The 22024-nt window shown below is 45.2% G+C and overlaps 1 protein-coding gene across 2 annotated transcripts in view; it reads right to left on the bottom strand.

Moving 5' to 3' along the window:
- BCL2L13 (BCL2 like 13) overlaps positions 1-22024 on the bottom strand; it is a 64112-nt gene that overhangs the window by 3354 nt on the left and 38734 nt on the right. The gene's annotated exons all lie outside the window — the stretch shown is intronic.

Genomic DNA, 22024 nt, shown 5'->3' with positions numbered 1-22024 from the left:
CAGCCTGCGGCCCCAGAGAATGGCAGGGGCTTCCAAGACAGACATTAAACTCCATGAGTAGCTTTACTCTACACTCTTAGTGCCAGAATTGCAGGTTGTGAAATGAGACCAATTTTGGAAACCATCAGATGCGGCATTATCCCAGGCAGAGATGACACATTAATAATGATGAGATGGCCTCTTCTCTCCCTGGACTCAGCTGAAGAAGCGATTATGTGTTTTTTGGTGCCTCTTGGGACTGTTTGGAGTTTCGGCACCAGTAATTGTTTACTGGTTTTGTTCATCAGCCTGCCGCAGGGTCCAAGGAGCATTAGAAGCCTAAAAAACCTACCAGGAACTCAGCAATATTGCTAAGAGGGAAAAAGTAATAGGCAAACTGCTGACTAATGATAACAACTAAGTGTATTCAGACAGCTTCAAAATATATTTTTTGAAAAATTGCACTTCTTTGCACTGCAAAGAAATACACCATGTGTGTGAGAGCCTGATCATTACAGCTACACTATATGGCCAAACATAAGTGGATCCCTCCCTCCAAATGACTGAGTTCAGGCGTTTCCAGCGTAGGGGACTATTAATGCTTCAGCAAAGGCATTCTAGACAACTGTGCTCCTCCAACCTGTGGTAAGAATTTGAGGAAGGACCTTTTCTGTTTCAGCATGACTGTCCTCCCGTTTACGAAACCAGCTCCATAAAGAAATGGCTTAACTAATTTGGTGTAGAGAACTCAAAGTGGCCTGCACAGAGCCCTGACCTCAGCCCTACTGAACACCTTTAGGGTGAACTGACACACCGACTGAGTCAGAACTTCTCATCCATCATCATCTGTACTTGACCCCATCAATGGGCACAAACATGCTCCAAAGTTGTGTGGAAAATCTTCCCTCAAGTGTGGATATCGCAAAAGGAGTGGGCTTCAAAAGTCATATTAATGGCCATGGTTGTGGAGTGGGATATCCAACAAGCTCATATAGGTTTGACAGTCAGGTGTTCACAACCCTTTAGCCATAAAGTATACTTTCTAATGTTGCCTGCATGTCTAAAGCCCCGTACACATGCTTGGGATTTCCGACGGGAAAAAGTCAGTCGGGAATTCCGACGGGGGTAAAAAAAAAAAAAAAAGAGCTGGTTCTTTTTTTTGCCGGCGAGTTTGGCAGTTTTCCAGTCGGAAAAACTGTGAGGGAGCATACAAATGGCTCCCCTCACAGTTTTCCCGTCGGAAAACCCGGTCCTGTGTACGAGCATAAGAGAAGAAACATAAACTTAGAAAAAGGATGAGTGGCCATTTTCAGAGGCTAACAGTGGAACCTAACTGCCATTGTTTTAGACTCCGTGGCTACTCACCTGGAAGTTTTGGCTGTTCCTATCCACATGTGTTCTAACTCCTCATTTTACAGTCTCCATATTATGAAATAAATACAAACCTAAAAAAGGGACAGTGGAAAACCCTCATAATGGGCCCAGCAGTAGTGCAGACCAAGGAACTCCACACAGAAATGGTGGGAGCTTATCATAAGGTTGGTAGAGCCCGTGTGCAGACTCAGGAACTCAGCAGAAGGATAGTACCAACCCTCATAATGGGCACCCAGAAATGGAATAATCTTTTTGAGTGGACTGACCCTTTAAACATGTCAAATGTGTTTGAGCCGACACCACAGAGTAAATTAGGTCACAATTAAACACTGGGTGGGCTCCTGACATGCTCGCCTGAATGCTGCTGTACATGGCGGTGTCACCATTAGCAGTCGGGTAGAGCGTTGCATTTTCCACTATACCCCACCCCTCCCCAGGACTAAACACTCAACTAAGCTACCACCTGACAATAGGTGAAGGATGGAGAAACTTCTACACCGTCACCAACGGAAAGCTCAATTTATACTAAATAGCTTTTTATTTAGTTCTGTGTTCTTTTAAAAAGAGGCAGTGACAGAAATCCATACTCAAGCTGGTTTGGACATAAGAACGTTGGCAGCCATTGCTGTTCTAGCCTGTGCTGGGCTTCTGGATACTGTCAGATGGTTATATAACAGTATGTCTGAGTGGTTTTGCGGGAGGCGGGGGGGGGGGGGGGGGGGGGACGACTGTGTAAAGCATGGCTGGATAATAAATGCCATCATCCTTCTGTGCCACAAGTCCTACATTCTGCAGAAGGGAATACTCAGAATTTTCCAGTGCAGAAACCCAGAGCAGCAAATCAGAACTCATGTTTTCCTGGTGCGATCTCAGCAACGTGAATTGATTGATTGGTTGCTTCATATTATTGCAATTAGCCCCGATTATTGAATAAGACCACAAAACAGAACATGATACGTACGGCCTAAGAGAACAATGAAATATTTGCAGTATAACTACAGAGAACTGTGTCCTGAGGAGAAATGCAGATGTGCTCCGTCAGGGGAGCGATTAAATCTACCTGGAAGGGTATTACAGACGTATTACTAAAATTTACATATATGATGTTAGCTCCATTTTGAAGTAAACCTACCAGAATGAAAACTACTGCAGAGAGGGAAATAATTGCCCCATTAGTAGTGTGGGGTTGTGACATCAGTGGTAGGTGGATGGAACCCCAAGGAAGGAGCTCAATGTAAAGGTATGTCCACAATACAACCTTCCCAAATTCCAGATCTGGATACAGCCTCTGTATCCGGGGATCCCGTGTCTGTATATAATCTCCCTGGGATTAAACACTGTACAGATAACCGAAATGGCACACAACAGTTAACAGCACATTGCTTCTGGAAATTCGGACATATTGGCCTATTAAAAAGTGGAAATTCAGCTCCAATTAAATAAAATGATAAGCAAGCTTAAGAGAAAGCACCATAACAAAAATAAGGCCAACAGCTGATTTCATTCAAGTGTATGGCTAAAAAATAAAAAAACCCTCAGCCTGTACATTTCAAGGGGTTAAAGCACAAGCAGTATGTGACCACCTTGGGGACGGGCGTGTGAAAGCACAGGGTCACTGATGCGGAAGACATGGAGCCGGCATAAGCCAGCCCCAAGCAGCCATCACCAGGAAGGCCCAACCCCATTCCACACTTTTTAGAACAAAGCGTCAATTTCTCTTCATGTTATTGAAGGCCAGCTTCTGACTAACATGAGAATAATGCACAAATAACAGACTGACGGGTCATGACCTACATTGCTGTGGGTCTCCAATTATCATCCTGGTATGCATCGTCTGCACCAAGGCTGCCCTCTTATCTAAACTGTCCCAATACAGAGCAAGGTTGTTCTCAGATTTCTGCACCGCCACCTCTCTGCATTCACTGCAGCTTTCTATACACACACACTGAAGCATGAGAGGGTGGTTGCACAGTACAATGTCCTTCCTCCCCAAATACGTAAATTCTATAAATGAATTGTATTATCATAAATGTAGGCAGTGGCGGCTAAGACTCCCTGGCCAATCGGGTCTCAGGACCCACTTCCTGACTGTCCGGGAGGAGAAGCATGAAGACATTAGCAAATATTTATTTGCTAATGTCACACAAGTGGCTGCGAGGCGCTGAAGAAATTCACAGCAAAAGCATTGAAATTGCTCCCAGCAGCTCAGCTATTCCTGTACCCTTTCCTAGCAGTGACTCAGCAGCTCAGCTATTCCTGCACCCTTTCCTAGCAGTGACTCAGCAGCTCAGTTATTCCTGCACCCTTTCCTAGCAGTGACTCAGCTTCCATCTCCTACATGTGAAGATGTAGCTTTCCCTGCCCTGACACCCAATAGTCTAGGTCCTTGGACCGCAAAACTTCGTTCTCCTTTGGATTTGTATCTGGTTTTGGGTATCTGGAGTAGATTTTGGTTGGTGGATCGCAGAATGCGATTGGTGTTGTGAGCCTTTAGTTTCTCGCATAGATATTGGGGGGCAAGTCCACTTATGCGTTAGACAGAGTGCCTTGAAAGTGATTCTGTCTTTTACTGATAACCAATGAAGGGATCTCAGTGAAGGCGAGATTGATTCCCATGTTTTTTTCCCAGTCACAAGTCGAGCGGCCGTATTTTGAACGACTTGCAGACGAGTGATTTGGTACTTTGGGAGTCCAAGATAGAGGGCATTAGCATAGTCGAGTCTGGAGTAATTGTTCCCACCACGACTGCTATGTCTTCTTTTGGAATAAAGGGGGTGAGTCTGCGTAGTAGGCGCAACAGATGGTGCGATCCGTTCACTACTGACCCTATTTGTGCATCCATTGTCATGTTGGTGTCGAAGATGACTCCGAGACTTTTGTGCAAGGGGCGATAGTTTGACCCAGAATGGGCGGGGGCGTCCATGTTTTTATAGATGGATATGAATATGCTGGAAGCGCAGTCTCAGGCCAGATCCCAGGCACTGCTCAATCAAAGTGACACAAACCCGGCCTGCAAGAGCACTGAATGGATCATAACGGATAATGGCAATAAACTCCTGAAAATCTTCACACAATTCATTATTGCGAACGTCATTGTTTTTGAATACCGTTTGATTTACTTTTTTCTCGTGATGAGAAACAAAACTCCTGTTAAACAGAACAGCGCTTGCAAAAAACACACACAAAAACAGCGCACTCTGTAAAAAAAAATTTAAATCGCACATCTTTTTGCAGGAAAACATTTTTTTTACTTGGAGCATGAAAAGAATTGCAGACTTGTCAGTGTATCTGTCTGCCCACACCTCATATGTGCAGGCAGATACACACCGACAGGAAGAGACATCGAACTACCAGAGCGCTATGATAGTTCAATGAGAACTACAAGCTGACAGCCGAAGGCGGTCGGTACTTGTAGATTCCCATTCACAGAACTCTTTGATTGAATGACATAGCCGGGGAGGGGAGCCTTGCACTGCCAAGGTTTTTCTTTTTTATTATCGTGACAGCAAATAGGGGAGAAGATCCTCTGCTTGCTGTCACTAGAGCCAGCGAAGGGGGGAGGTTATAAGTTCCTAAAAACAGGTACAACATGTAACATGTTCCCCCAAAGGTGAACTTATCCTTTAAGGGTGTGTCTAGTTCACCTCCCAGAGGAGGACTTTGCCTGACCCCTTGGGACGCAAGGCTCCTGACAGGGGCAAGACACACTTGTGGTCCATCTAGCTAAAAGGCCTGGCAGACCCCTCCCCTCATTGTCAGCCAAAGCCAACTACCGAGTTCTAGGTTAGGGGCTCTCCCGAAGAGAGACCCCCCCCAGATCAGGGGAGAATAGAACCTGATGGCCACACACCTTCTCCCTAGATTACAGGGTAGGCCTGAAGACCAACACCATCCATCCAAGTGAAAAGAAACATGTAAAAAAGTGCACGTCAAAACACATGGAAAGAAAAAAATTATTAAAATAAATAATTGTTAGTGCAAGTGCATTGGCTAGGCCTTGTGGCCTGGTAACAAAAATTGCCCCAGTCTCAGCCAAAAGCCCTAGCCCAAGAGGTGCAGTGCATAAATAGCAACAGGTAATTTGGTCATATGCTTGATCTCAACGTGGGTTTCCCAGGCTCAAGTTATACTAAAAGTACCCATGAGGCAACCAACTACCAGGGGCACCGACACCGCGGCTTCTCTGCCTCCCCAGCCCATGACCTGACCAGGCAGCACCATCCAAAATAGGAGGCACTGGTTCCCTCAAGTACATGACAGTGGAATTACTTCCTTGCCCCATCTTACCCAGTGCCCGAGTTTCTGTTCCTACAGGACAAATCTTCAGAACCCCATCATACCAGCAGGGATACCATACAGCCAGCCATTCCTACCAAAAGGCCACGGCGGAGCACCCCTACTGGACACTGTTAGAAACTGATACTACACTTGATCTTCGCCAAAAGGCCAAAGGTGAATATTGAATGGAATTGTTAGAAGTTCTGTTCCGTTGCGGTCTGCATCCCCATTGGGAAACTTTCCCCTTACTTTCTCAAAATGTTCCCCCAATGGGGACGCAGACAGCAATAAAAACAAAGTGGTTCTAACCCTCATCACTTTATCCAAAACTTAAAGTGCTTGTAAAGTCACTAATCAAATCCTTAAATCCCCTCGGTTACAGAAAGATATACTGCGTAGTATCTGTTTTTATTATTTTATTTTTTTATTATGAGAAATACCTTATTCCAGAGCGCCGCTGTGCACTCACGTGAACGTCAAAAACAAACCAGCCAAGGCCCGCTTGAGAGCCCAGCTTCACCCACACCCAGGAATTTTGAGAAAAGCTCAGGCTCATCTCCATTTAATTCTCAAAGAATGCAACAGGAGGAGTGAGACCTCTGAGGGGCAGAATCACGCTCACTACTGAGGCCTATCGAAGGAGTTTTAGACAGTTTGACCCTTTAACTCCGTTCTGCCCTAGAGATAAAATATGTAAATAATTCCAGACCCCGTCAATTGCTGTCAGGAATACGAGCCTCTGCTTGTGTAATGCAGAATTACCGTAATCCCTTGAAAACAGGAGCAGCCCTGCAGGTTAACCCTTTAACTAGCCTGCACGGCAATGGAGAAAAAAAAAAGGAAATGCGCAGGCATGAAAATCAATGAAAAAAGTAAACATTGAAATATCAAAATTCCTAATATACACACACACACACACTATATATATTATATCACACACTATATATATTATATCACAGTGTTAATGGTTTGGAACATGAAATCCCCACTGTCCTTAAATGATAACCCAATATATATTTTAATTGCATCCCCACAAGAAAGATGCATTTGTTAAAAAATAAATAAGCCGATGACGTGTAAAAAAAAAAAAAAAAAAAATCACAATCTACAGTATTTCTGGTCCGAAATACAATATATATATATATATATATATATATATATATATATATATATATATATATATATATACACACACATACACACACATATATATATATATATATATATTTTATACACACACACACACACACACACACACACACACCTATCCATGCACAAAACCGTGCTTTTTTAGGCACTACGCATTAAAGAATGTTTTTGGGTAAAAGATTCAAAACATATTCCAGTTTATAAGCAGGCAAATCATTATCTATGCCAGCCTCTCTGAATATTTTTAACATGAAGGAACCCTTGACATAACTTCCCAGGCTCAGGGAACCCCTAATGATTACTACATCTACAGCTCACAGTACATTAGTACGATGGTCACTGGGAAGGATGCTCCTTATACATTTGTGAATAATCCCCCCTTACAGATGGCTAAACAGATCACTGGTGTCAGTGGTAACTTAAATGAGAGGCGGGACTTGCTTATTGTTTAAGGAACCCCTGGAAACCTCTGGAGGAACCCTGATCTATACTATGCACTATACTATGCACAGGTGATGACAGCCATTGGCTATTACTTTAGGATCACCAGGATAATAAGTTGGCTTTCTTGATTAACATTTTTCTATTGGGATTTAAAGCCCTCAAATATTGCCCTCATGCTGCCTATATCAATTAATAAACATCTCAATACAGGGTTCTAAGGGGTTAAACGCTGCAGGTAACAAGGACACCGCTAGCAGAGACCCCTGGACTCCCCCCTACTAGTCAGCTGTACATTCCCTATAATGAGAGAGACCCTTACCCAGTGAGACAGCTGCAATCTTGCAGTTCCCAGTGTTGAGAAGATCGTCACATCTGCTCTGGACTAGAGACTAGTGGAGTGCACAGGACGGGAGGCGCGTGCATGGCACACACAACATGCAGGGGGCGCGCAGAGCGACCCAGTTTTGTTTAGGCTCTGCCTCGCTGCAGGGCAAACAGCAAACTCATGCCAAAACAAAGGAGAGAGAGAGAGAGAGAGAGAGAGAGAGAGAGAGAGAGAGAGAGAGAGAGAGAGAGAGAGAGAGAGAGAGAGAGAGAGAGAGAGAGAGAGAGAGAGAGAGAGAGAGAGAGAGAGAGAGAGAGAGAGAGAGAGAGAGAGAGAGAGAGAGAGAGAGAGAGAGAGAGAGAGAGAGAGAGAGAGAGAGAGAGAGAGAGAGAGAGAATCAGAGAAAGCGAGAGCACGAGAGAGAGCGCGAGCCAGACAGAATGGCGGATATCACCTGATGACCCTGCCCCCTTATGTCGTCACCACCCAGAGCATGATGGGACTGTGACGTCATAAGAGGCCTATATAAACCGGTGCGCACCGCGTGCCCAGCATTACAGCGGGAGGAAGCGACGTGTCAACATCGAACAAGAGAAGAGGGGAGAAGGTGACAGAAGTCCGCCCCCCCTCGGTAAAAGAGCTGCAAGAAGAGAGCGGAGAAGCCCGGCAGAAGGACACCGGAGAAAAGGGGAGAAGACCAGGCCCCCCCCCCCACTGGTAAAAGAGATGGAAGACGACAGCGGAGAAGCCTGGCAGAAGGAAGAAGGCACCTGAGAGCAGAAGAAAAGACCCCCCTGAGATGCCCAATAAATGACTTAAAACCTGTGTAGTGTGTTTTTTTGCCATTTTTTCCCTCCGATGTACCCCATACTCATTCACCTAGGTTGGGGGGGCCGGGATATGGGAGCTCCCTTATTAAAGGGGGCTCACGGAGTCCGATAAGCTCCCCACCCGCAGACCCCGACAACCAACGGCCAGGGTTGTCGAAAATACGCCCTTGTCCCCATCAACATGGGGACACGGTGCTTTGGGTGGGGGGGCACAGGGCGCCCCCTACCCCAAAGCACCTACCCCCCCCCCCATGTTGAAGGCATGTGGCCTGGTACGGTTCAGGAGAGGGGGCGCTCGCTCTTTCTTACCCCTTATCCGAGCACGCAGCCCGGTCGGTCAGGAAAAGGGTCTGGTATGGATTTTGGGGGGGACCCCCACTCCGTTTTTCGGCATACGGGGGTTCCCCTTAAAATCCATAAGGGACCTAAGGGCCTGGTATGCTCCTGGAGGGTGAACCCATGCCGTTTTTTTATTAAAACTTTGCCGTGGAGTTCCCCCTCAAGATTCATACCAGACGCAGCTGACACAGTGCACTGCGATTACCTGCGGTTATGTGCCGATAGCTGCGCCAGATCGCACCTGGATGCATTCAATTCCATTTTTTCTATTCGCACAAAACCGCAGCTAAAAACGCAGTGTGTGAAGGGTGTCATAGGAAAGCATTGTGTGCTTCTAGCTGCGGTAGAATCCGCAGCTAAAAGCACCATTCTATCCGTTTATGTGAAAGGGGCCTTAAATGCTCCCTTTACCCCACCTACCTAAAGGCTTAAAAGGGAAACTGCAGTCTGCTCACATAATTTGTAATAAAACATCTTTGCCATTCTGAAGCTTCCCTTCAACCACTTTGCATATTTTTTATTGAGCAAACGAACCCCTTTCAGCGAGAAGAGGTAAAAGCAGGCTTAGGTTGCTTAGCTGGTGATGTGGTGGTGACACAACAAGGTGAGGGATGTGGCGGCAGCAGGTGAGTTGATGCCTGCTAATAGGTGTGGCCACGATGGATCTGAAATGACAGAGGCTCTTTAAATGTAAGGACTTATTCTTGCTGGTATTTAGAATCTTTAATATTTGCAAACAAAAAGGTTTCCCATTTAGAATAATAAGTGGTCAGGTTAGTAAAACGGAGATATCAGAACCGATCCAATCATACAGTTTGTAGTGGACATAGATTTGCAAAACAATGGGATAAAGGAATATTCCTGAACTTTGTTTTAGCTCATGTATACTGTGAAATTGTGTGAATTCATCATCAATACAGTGCAGGTTAGCTCAGCTTGGATTCATTGAATGAGTTTACCAAAAAATTTAAAATTCTCTTCCATTCATGGAAGGACACAGCAGCAATCTTGACTTGTGGGTATTAGCCTTCAATCAGGAGAAGACTAGGCAGAAAACATGTTAAAGTGTTAATCACATCAAAAAATGTACAGTACCGCCCAGGGGCGGTCCCTCTGGGTACAACCCCTCTCCATGCATCCGGCAGCTCAGTTTTTTTCTGCCTAGCATAGAAGGACATGGCTCCCTTCGGGCCCATGGGTCCTGGAGTTTTTTTTACTTTTCTTTTTCTTTCCTGAGATCTGCTATCAACTGCCGACTGGGCAACAGGCTGGACATCAGATCCTTGTAGTCTCCCCAGTTTCGGCCATCGAGCGTGTGCCAGTCTTTAGCTACGCGCTGGGCCATCCACAACTTGCCCCAGCGCTCCAGGGTTGGCCAGTGAGCTACATGCTCCGGGACACATATGACCGGGCTATAAGTCACAGCGTGCCGGGCCGACAGTCACCTCCGTAACCGTACGGTAGAGGATCTGTCTGGGATTCTTCCAGCGAGTCCATGCAGGAAGAGTAAGTAGCAGTAGCAGTACCCCTGCTTCAGCAAGGGGGCATAGCTGGACATTCCTGGGGAGGACGGTTAAGGGGTTCCCACCCTTCCTCCCCTCCTTCCCTATGCTCTGGGTAGCTAGGCTGGCTGTGTCCGACGAGGGTCCGCCTGGGGGGGCTCCATACGCTGGCGGGGGCTGCGCTGTGTGGGTCCACTCTCCTGGGGGTGCTATTCACTGCCTATGTGGGGGCTCTGGGTGTTCTCTGCTGCGATGTGTGTTTTGTTTTATTTGCATGCGGCCGGCGGACATTTTGGCGGCGCCGGGCGCTGTGTTCTCTCTCTCTCTCATCGGCGCCCATTTTCTTGTAGCCGCGCACCTTTTTCTACAGGGCGGCCCTTTTGAGAGGGATTTTGACCTCTAGTGCTGGTCAGTACGGCGCGATCACCCGGGACACGCGGCAGAGCAGCAGAGTGACACGGGCGGCTGTACTGAGAGTACCTCAAGCGGGAGATGGACGGCAGCTGTTTGCAGTGACCTCTGGGGGGCCCCTCATTCTCTGCGGCAGCTAGGAGGGTAGGCTGTGTGCTTGCCTTACGCCCCTGCTGGTGTCAGACACGTAAATCAGCATGGCATCGGAAGCAGACGCCTCTTCCCCTGAAATTCCTTAGTTAGCAACTGGTGCCCCTGCACCTGTGGTATCTGTGGATGCTATGTCAGCGGTTCTGGAGGCCTTTGTTGCCAGGGTGGAAGTGGCGCGTGGGAACATGGGGGGGGGGTAAAAAGCGCCCCATCTTCCGGGGACAACTCTGATATGGAGTCGGGCCCTGTTACAGCTCCTGGCCCTGGTTCTGATGTGTCAGTGGATGCGGACCGTGACCGTTCGGACAGTGAGGATGACTCCGGGTCCAGGTTGGCTGAGGGACAAAAGCGTCCCTGGTTTCGCCAAACCCAACTAGCCTGCGGAAAAATCTGCGTACGCATGAAGGTATGCCCCCGCCCGACACTCGGGTGGGGGGCCATCTTCGCAGATTCGCTGCTTAGTGGATATCTCTGCTTTTCGACCGGTGGGTTTGCAAAGTCGTTTCCTCAGCGTACAAGATAGAGTTTCTCTCTTGCCCCCCAACCTCCAGCTTCCCCCGACCCATCGGGAAACACTGTTTGGGGCAGTTCGGGATCTGCTGGTACGCGGGGTGATCATACCTGTTTCATTGCAGGAGCGGTTTCAGGGTTTTTACTCGAATCTGTTTGTAGTACCAAAGAAGGATGGGGTGCATCCAATCCTGGAACTCAAGACCCTCAATTGCTTTGTGAAAGTACGAAGGTTCCAGATGGAATCAGTTCGCTCTGTTGTAGCTGCACTCCATCCAGGGGATTTTCTGGCATCCTTGGACATCAAGGACGCATACTTGCATGTCCCCATATGCACCAGCCATCAGAGATTCCTACTCTGCGGTCGGGGAGGATCACTATCAATTTGTGGCCCTCCCTTTTGGCCTGGCATTGGCGTCGAGGGTGTTCACCAAGGTGCTCACCCCGATTCTGGCCCTGCTGAGACAGCGAGGCATCGCTATCGTGGGCTACTTGGACAATCTTTTTCTGAGAGCCACTTCAAGCTCAGACTTAGAGCAGGGCATGTCTATAACCTGTCAGGGCCTCCTAGACTTTGGGTGGGTACTGAACATTCAGAAGTCAGTATTGGTACCGACTTAACGCCTGGAACATAGTTAGTCAGGTTGAAAAAAGACACAAGTCCATCCAGTTCAACCACAAAAAACAAAATAAAAAAACACAGTAAAATCCTATACACCCAACTCCATACCCACAGTTGATCCAGAGGAAGGCAAAAAACCCCAGCGGAGCATGATCCAATTTGCTACAGCAGGGGAAAAAATTCCTTCCTGATCCCCCGAGAGGCAATCGGATTTACCCTGGATCAACTATACCTACAAATCTTAGTACTCAGTTATATTCTGTACATTTAGGAAAGAATCCAGACCTTTCTTAAAGCAATCTACTGAGCTGGCCAGAACCACCTCTGGAGGGAGTCTGTTCCACATTTTCACAGCTCTTACTGTGAAAAAACCTTTCCGTATTTGGAGGTGAAATCTCTTTTCCTCTAGACGTAAAGAGTGCCCCCTTGTCCTCAGTGATGACCGTAAAGTGAATAACTCAACACCAAGTTCACTGTATGGACCTCTTATATATTTGTACATGTTGATCATATCCCCCCTTATTCTCCTCTTCTCAAGAGTGAATAAATTTAGTTCCTCTAATCTTTCCTCATAGCTGAGCTCCTCCATGCCTCTTATCAGTTTGGTTGCTCTTCTCTGCACTTTCTCCAGTTCCCCGCTTATCCTTTTTGAGAACTGGTGCCCAAAACTGAACTGCATATTCCAGATGAGGTCTTACTAATGATTTGTACAGGGGCAAAATGATATCTCTGTCTCTGGAGTCCATACCTCTCTTAATACAAGAAAGGACTTTGCTCGCTTTGGAAACCGCAGCTTGGCATTGCATGCCATTATTGAGCTTATGATCAACTAAAACCCCCAGATCCTTCTCCACTACAGATCCCCCCAGTTGTACTCCCCCTAGTATGTATGATGCATGCATATTCTTAGCCCCCAAGTGCATAACTTTACATTTATCTACATTAAACCTCATCTGCCACTTAGTCGCCCAATTAGACAGAGCATTGAGGTCGGCTTGTAAATTGGAGACATCCTGTAAGGACGTTATTCCACTGCATAGCTTGGTGTCATCTGCAAAGACAGAAATGTTACTTTTGATCTCAGACCCAATATCATTTATAAATATATTGAAAAGTAAGGGTCCCAGCACTGAACCTTGGGGTACACCACTGATAACCTTGGACCATTCAGAGTAAGAATCATTAACCACGACTCTCTGGGGTTGGTTCTGGACTCCTCAGAAGTGTCGTATACCACTTCTCCAGATCAAGGGTTTCCTGCAGATCCTCTTCCCATTTAATTGATGAACTCATCAACATCGCATATATCTCAGAAATATGACCTCTAAGGCCATCATATCGAGTGCAAAAGTGTTCCATGGGAGTAAAAACCGCTAAGTCGCTCTGACGAGCCAGAGTTTGTACAAAATGACATAGTTGGGCAGATTGGTAACATTCCACTAATGGCATTTGGTACTTGTGATTAACACTTTAACATGTATTCTGCCTAGTCCTCTCCCGATTAACCACTTCAGATCCGTAGGACGTCCTCCACTTTGAGCGGTTATATCTGAATGATGCCTGCAGCTGCAGGCATCATTCAGATATCGCCGTCTTCAGCTGGCGATTCTGTGCACCAGAAGAACGATCAAAGCGGCGGTTCCGCCGCTCGATCGTTCTTCTAGTCAGCGGGAGGGGACGTCCCCCACCTCCCGCCGCCATCCGGTGCTTCGCCGGGCTCTCCCGTGCCATCGGGGGCCCGGAGAGCGAATCGGCCGGCGCTCGTTGGTGAACCATAGAGATGACTGGTGACCAGACGGTCACAATCATCTCTATGACCGTCGGAGGGCCGGGCGCGACGTTATGACGTCACGCCCGGTACCCGGAAGTAAACAAAGCCGCTATCGCGGCTGTCGGCTTGTAATCAGTGAAATATTTTTCACCGATTTCATGCTTGTAAGCCTGTAGGAGAGATGTGGGGTCTTATTGACCCCACATCTCTCCATAAAGAGGACCTGTCACACTGATTCCTATTACAAGGGATGTTTACATTCCTTGTAATAGGAATAAAAGTGATCAAAAAAAAAAAAAGTCAAAAAAAGTGTAAAAATAAAAAAATGAAGTAAAAAAAATAAATAAATAAATAAAAATTTAAAAACGCCCCTGTCCCGGTCGTTTGCATGCAGAAGCGCATGCAAGTCCCGCCCACATATGTAAACACCGTTCAAACCCCACATGTGAGGTATCATCGCGTGCGTTAGAGCGTGTGCAACAATTCTAGCACTAGACCTACTCTGTAACTCAAAAATAGTAACCTGTAAAAAAAATTAAAGCGTTGCCTATGGAGATTTTTAAGTACCGAAGTTTGGCGCCATTCCATGAGTGTGCGCAATTTTAAAGCATGACATGTTAGGTATCTATTTACTCGGCGTAACATCGTCTTTCACATTATACAAAAAAATTGGGCTAACTTTACTGTTTTGTTATTTTTTAATTCATGAAACTGTTTTTTTCCCTAAAAAAAGGCATTTGAAAAATTATTGCGCAAATACCATGCGAGAAAAAAAGTTGCAATGACCGCCATTTTATTCCCTAGGGTGTCTGCTAAAAAAAATATATATAATGTTTGGTTGGTTCTGATTAATTTTCTAGCAAAAAAAAATTTTGATTTTTACATAAAAGGAGAAAAGTGCCAAAATAGGCCCGGTAACGAAGTGGTTAAAGGCGAATACCCACAAGTCAAGATTGCTGCTGTGTCCGTCCATGAACTCAGAGAAAAGGATTTTACGGTGAGTACAAAAATAGGATTTTTGTACTCGCCTTAAAATCCTTTTCTCTGAGTTCATGAACGGACACAGCACCCACCCCTCCTTTTTTTTGTTTGTACTGCTTTTTGACGAACTGAGCTGCGAGATGCAGGGAGAGGGGTTGTACCCAGAGGGACCACCCCTGGGCGATACTGTACAGTTTTTAATGTTATTAACACTTTGCGTTCCAATTATGTTTATTGAAAAGATATATATGACAAAACAAAAGCATCCCAACAGATTAGTGAGCGTTAGCAAACGCATTCAAGGTCCACATATCAAATATAAAGTGCAACACAGTATTAAACAGAAATATCGGAATAAGAAAATTAAAGAAGACTCTAGGGTACAGCACAAAGTGTAACCAAATATAAACAACATAAATAATTAGCGCTTTCCCTAGGAACCCCAAGACCCACAGGCCAAGAGTCCCCGAGCATAAAATCCTAACCCCATTTTACGGTCAATGCTATAACCTAGACGGGAGGACTCGTGTTTGAGAGCTCCTGAAAGGTAGAAATGAAAAGGAAAAAAGAGAAATAAGGAAGAAAAAAAAGGGAGCGAGATAAGATAGAACCATATCTACATCGCCAGCGATCTTAGATCGTTAGTTAAATATGCAAGCCATGGGACCCAAACCTTATGGAACATCTTCATTTTGTCCTGAACCAGTGCCATCAGTCTCTCGTTGAACATCAACCATGACAATTTCCTTTTAAGCTGATCGAATGGCAAAGAGGCGGACCGCCAATTCCTAGCTATCGTGATCTTCGCTGATATAAAAATAAAAGTAAGCAGCCGCCTTTGGGCTCTAGAGGCCTCCGCCACCCTGTCACCCAAAATACCCTGTTTTGCAGATTTAACCATATTCAACTGCATCAATGAATAAATAAAATTATAAACCCTAATCCAGAATCTCCTGACCTTTGGGCATGTCCACCAAATATGGTAGGTAGTTCCAATCTGGTCACAACCCCTAAAACATTTAGGCGTAGCCCCATGTGCAAAGGTGGCGAGCCTAGCCGGCACCATATACCATCTAAGCAACACTTTATAATTAGCTTCTATTATAGGACGTATTTATAAGTGATTTAGACGCTGTCGTATACCACTTCTCCAGATCAAGGGTTTCCTGCAGATCCTCTTCCCATTGAGCATATAGTTCAATTTAATTGATGAACTCATCAACATCGCATATATCTCAGAAATATGACCTCTAAGGCCATCATATCGAGTGCAAAAGTGTTCCATGGGAGTAAAAACCGCCAAGTCGCTCTGACGAGCCAGAGTTTGTACAAAATGACATAGTTGGGCATATTGGTAACATTCCACTAATGGCATTTGGTACTTGTGATTAACACTTTAACATGTATTCTGCCTAGTCCTCTCCTGATTAACCACTTCAGATCCGTAGGACGTCCTCCACTTTGAGCGGTTATATCTGAATGATGCCTGCAGCTGCTGTTCCGCCGCTCGATCGTTCTTCTAGGCAGCGGGAGGGGACGTCCCCCACCTCCCGCCGCCATCCGGTGCTTCTCCGGGCTCTCCCGTGCCATCGGGGGCCCGGAGAGCGAATCGGCCGGCGCTCGTTGGTGAACCATAGAGATGACTGGTGACCAGACGGTCACAGTCATCTCTATGACCGTCGGAGGGCCGGGCGCAACGTTATGACGTCACGCCCGGTACCCGGAAGTAAACAAAGCCGCTATCGCGGCTGTCGGCATGTAATCAGTGAAATATTTTTCACCGATTTCATGCTTGTAAGCCTGTAGGAGAGATGTGGGGTCTTATTGACCCCACATCTCTCCATAAAGAGGACCTGTCACACTGATTCCTATTACAAGGGTTGTTTACATTCCTTGTAATAGGAATAAAAGTGATCAAAAAAAAAAAAGTCCAAAAAAGTGTAAAAATAAAAAAATTAAGTAAAAAAAAAAAATTTTAAACGCCCCTGTCGCGGTCGCTCGCGTGCAGAAGCGAACGCGCATGCAAGTCCCGCCCACATATGTAAACACAGTTCAAACCCCACATGTGAGGTATCATCGCGTGCGTTAGAGCGTGTGAAACAATTCTAGCACTAGACCTACTCTAACTCAAAAATAGTAACCTGTAAACAAAATTAAAGCGTTGCCTATGGTGATTTTTAAGTACCGAAGTTTGGCGCCATTCCATGTGTGTGCGCAATTTTAAAGCATGACATGTTAGGTATCTATTTACTCGGCGTAACATCGTCTTTCACATTATACAAAAAAATTGGGCTAACTTTACTGTTTTGTTATTTTTTAATTCATGAAACTGTTTTTTTTCCCTAAAAAAAGGCGTTTGAAAAATTATTGCGCAAATACCATGCGAGAAAAAAAGTTACAATGACCGCCATTTTATTCCCTAGGGTGTCTGCTAAAAAAAATATATATAATGTTTGGGGGTTCTGATTAATTTTCTAGCAAAAAAAATTGGATTTTTACATAAAGGAGAAAAGTGCCGAAATAGGCCCGAAATGGTTAAAGGCGAATACCCACAAGTCAAGATTGCTGCTGTGTCCGTCCATGAACTCAGAGAAAAGGATTTTACGGTGAGTACAAAAATCCTATTATTGCACAATATAAAGCCTTATGCCGCGTACACACCATCACTTTATGTGATGAAAAAAAACAACGTTTTAAATCCTGAAATAAAACAACGTTTTTGAAACTTCATTTTAAAAATACGACGTTGCTTACACACCATCGTTTTTTCAAAATGCTCTAGCAAAGCGCGGTTACGTTCAGCACTCTTTTCCATTGAAGCTAGCTTCATAACTTGTTTCTGAGCATGCGCGGGTTTAAAAACGTCGTTTTGCCCACACACTATCATTTTAATTGACACAAAAAACGACACAAAAAATTGAAGCATGCTTCAATTTTTTTTTGTCATTTTTCACAAGACATAAAACAACGTTTTCCCCCACACACGGTCATTTTAATTGACGTTTTTCAAAACGTCATTTTTTTTCATCACATAAAGTGATCGTGTGTACGCGGCATTAGGCTACATAACCAAGCTCCATTTCATGCGGAATAAACTAAATTATTATTGCATCTTAAAAAAAAATAAAAATAAACTATCTTAGATACATTTTTACTCCTAAATAATTTTATTAAAAATAAATTTGATAAAAAAAAAACACAAACAAAAAAAAAAAAAACATCAATTTGTATCCACCCTGCTGCTACTAAATACAACCAACACTTCACCTATCTATATTATGGCAGAAGAGCCAACAAGGTGTTTGGAATCTGACACCTTGACATTTTTTACGTCTCTTCCACTTACTCGCATTATACTGAGAGCACAACCTGCAAGCAGCAGTGTAAATAAGAATAATGATGATGTAAATAACATTATCATAGGCCGATTTTTTTTTCTGGTTTAATTCTACAGTGCTACAGCTCCTATAGAAATATACAACTGCCCACACACAGGTCCAAAGCATTTACAAACTCCCCCAAAGTGTCAGTCTGTTAGAGCTGCAGGGTTCATATATCCTATAAGTTGATTTTCACTGAAAGGATTTTTGTGCTTTAGCATTATGGAAGGCAGGGGTATTTAAATATCTCCTACGATTAAATCACAGGGTTTTATAACCTGAAGCAGGCAGCTGCTTTTTACAATCCGATTTAAATCCACATGAACAAAAAACATGGCATATGTCAGCATTATCATAACACATATTAACCACTTCAGTACCGGCCCATAGTCATGACGTCCACAGAGGGGGATCTCCCATCCCGGGTGGACGTCATATGACATCCTGGGCTTTGTGAGGGGATATCTGAATGATGCCTGCAGCTAGAGGCATCATTCAGATATTATTTGCCGGCTGCGATTCTGCGCATCATAAGAACGATCATAGCGTTCATGATCGTTCTTATAGGCGGCAGGAGGGGACTCCCCGCCATCCGCTGCTTTTCCGGGCTTTCCCGTGCCATCAGGGGCCCCAGAAAAAGAATCGTCCAGCGACGAATGGGAAGCATAGAGATGACTGGTGACCAGATGGTCACCAGTCATCTCTATGACCGCCGGAGTCCCGGGCGCGATGTGATGTACCCGGAAGTAAACAAAGCCGCGATTGCTGCTGGTAAGCATTAGATCGGTGACATTTTTTTTTCCCACAATCTCATGCTTTTCAGCCTGGAGGAGAGATGTGGGGTCCTTTTGACCCCACATCTCTCCATAAAGAGGACCTGTCACACACTATTATTATTATTACAAGGGATGTTAACATTCCTTATAATAGGAATAGAAGTGATCAAAAAATAAATAAAAAAAAATAAAGTGTAAAATAAAATATATATATATTTTTTTATTTAAAACGCCCCTGTCCCCAGTAGCTAGCGCTCAGAAGTGAACGCATATGCAAGTTCCGCCCACGTATGTAAACGCTGTTCAAACCGCATATGTGAGGTATCGCCGCGTGCGTTAGAGCGTGTGCAACAATTCTAGCACTTGACCTCCTTTTTTTCAAAGCGTCGCCTATAGAGATTTTTAAGTAACGAACTTTGGCAATTTTAAAGCGTGACATGTTAGGTATCTATTTACTCGGCATATTTTACAAAAACAATTGGGCTAACTTTACTGTTTTGTTATTTTTTAAGTCATGAAACATTTTTTTCCCCAAAAAAAGGTGTTTAAAAAAATTATTGCGCAAATACCGTGCAAGATAAAAAGTTGCAATGACCGCCATTTATTATTCCCTAGGGTGTCTGCTAAGAAAAACATATATAATGTTTGGGGGTTCTGAGAAATTTTCTAGCAAAAGAATGATTTGTACATGTAGGAGAGAAGTACCAGAATAGGCCCGGTATTGAGGTGGGTATAAAAGCCCTATATTGAAGTGATTAAGTGGTAAACCAATTCTTACAAAAAAAAATATTAATTTTAAATAAACCACACACAAATGTGAACTATAGTTAAAATTACGTCAAACCTAAAACTTCAAATTTGAAATAAATATCTAATCATGTTCATGTTCCCTATTAAAAGTGGCAACACTATTGTGTGCAATCTGCTTGCTTCTGTGTTGCCACTGGTTCTGTCCTCTAAAAGCGGATGTCCGGTGACTTGTCCTCAATGTTCCCCTATCAGGGAAGTTCCTTCAATGACTGCGCAGGCGCAAACTTCCGGACGGAAATCTCCGAACCTCGCCCGGCATCCAGGCTCATTCTTTAACATCCCCGTGGATTGGAGGATGTTAAAAAAAGAGCCAGGAGGCCGAGCGAGCGAAGCGAGGACGTGAGGCCGACTGGCCACTTACCTCGAAATCCACGTCGCCCTGGATGCCGGCCACAATTCGGAGATTTCCGTCAGCAAGTTTGCGCCTGCGCAGTCATTGAAGGAACTTTCCCGATAGCTGGAATCATCTCAGCACATCAGCTTGCGCATGCGCTGGAACTTCCACGATAGCTGGAACCAGCACAGCAGATCACCAGCCAAAAAATAAATATTAAAAGCCAGCAGCTACAAATACTGCAGCTGCTGACTTTTAATATTAGGACACTTGCCTGTCCTGGAGTCCAGCACCGTCCGCAGCAGAGGACGAGCGATCGCTCGTCACTCTGCTGCCACCCCCCCATTCACTGTGAGGGAACCAGGAAGTGAAGAGCTCCAGCTTCACTGCCTGGTTCCCTACGGCGCATGCGTGAGTGGCGCTGCGCCCGCCGATTGGCTCCCGCTGTGTGCTGGGAGCCGAGTGTTCCCAGCACACAACGGGGGGGGGGGGGGGGGGTGGGGTGGGGAACGACGACGACGACGGGATGTGATGCATTGCCTGTGAATGCTGGGCCGGAAGTGGGTGCAAATACCTGACAATCGTAGTAAAATTGTGCAAATAGATTCACGGGACGCCCGGTCGCCCAAAAGAAGCTTAAGTACTTCTTTTGGACGACAGGCGTCCTGCGATTCTGTTCACGCGATTTTTCCGCAGGAACAATCGCACCACATTTGGAGTGCTATTGAAATTGATGGGCAATGCAGCGAAAACGCCTGGGCATCCAGCGCGATTTGCCGCCATTGTGAATCAAGGGCAGGATTGCAGCGATTTGGAACGTGGAGATGTGAACGAGCCTTAAAGATTGTATATCGATCTTAAAACTGTCTGGCAGAATTGCAGCAGAATGAGAAGTTTAGCAAGCACAGTCACTGTGCTGCTGTACTAAGCAGGAACCTGACAGAAGTTTTTAGCACTACAAAAAATATTTTCTATCTTTAAAGGGGTGTTCCAGGCTTTTTTTTTTAGGTTTATTAAAAGTCAGCAGCTACAAAACGTGTAGCTGCTGGCTTTTAATAAACAGACACTTACCTGTTCCTGTTCCATGCTGCTGGGAGCTTTGTTCCGGTCCCCCCCTTCACCGCCGGCGCCTCCACTGCAACTGTGGGCACCCGGCCGTGACAGCTTTCGGCTTCACGGCCGGGCACCCACTGCGCATGCGCGAACGGCGAAGCACTCCCTGATTGGACAGGCGATTACCTAGGACCTATCACGTGTCCCAGGTGATCGCCTACAGGGAGGGGCCACTAAAAGGCGATATGACGTATCGCCTTAGTGGTCCCTGGGCGGAAGGAGGAAGTGGGACAGGAAGTCCCACTCCTCCTGAAGCCCCCACCCCCCCCCCCAAGAAAATTACATGCCAAATGTGGCATGCAAGGGGGCGAGGAGTGGATTAAGCAGAAGTTCCACTTTTGGGTGGAACTCTGCTTTAACATATATGGTCTTTCTGCTGTCTAAGCAGCAGCACACTGATTCAACTGAATACAGCCTTTTCAAGGATCAGGCTCGCCAATATCCTATATGCAAGACTGGGGGCCACCATGCCCGCTTCTTTCCTGGGCACAGGTCACATATAATCTCCCCAATTTAGTTTTTTTTCTAATGGCTGGTACACACGATCAGAAAAATCGGATGAAAAATACAAATTTCGAAACGATCATATGATAATGTGATCGTTAGTACACAGCTTTCGAGAGCCAATCGCGTCGGTTGATGCAAAATTATCCTAAAGGGACAAACATGAAAATTTCTCGTATGACAACAGAATGAACAATTTTATCTTGTGACCAAGACCACACATGTGCAGAAATTACAGACTATATTAAAATAGAATACAACACATTACACACTTCCAAAGTTGTATTTGATTGTACGAGAATTTAGAACTTTAGTAACCTTTTCTTTTTCGATATGAGACAAGGATACAAAAAAACACGACGATGATCATTTGTCCAATATTCTTATTGTGTATACGAGGCGTCATAATAGTGGTGGCCCCATTATTTTGCCGCTTGCTGTA

Source organism: Rana temporaria, chromosome 3, assembly GCF_905171775.1.
Source record: "Rana temporaria chromosome 3, aRanTem1.1, whole genome shotgun sequence".
NCBI classification, from domain to species: domain Eukaryota; kingdom Metazoa; phylum Chordata; class Amphibia; order Anura; family Ranidae; genus Rana; species Rana temporaria.
The sequence above is the reverse complement of the archived record's forward strand: the minus strand, read 5'-3'. Positions and strand labels throughout refer to the sequence as shown.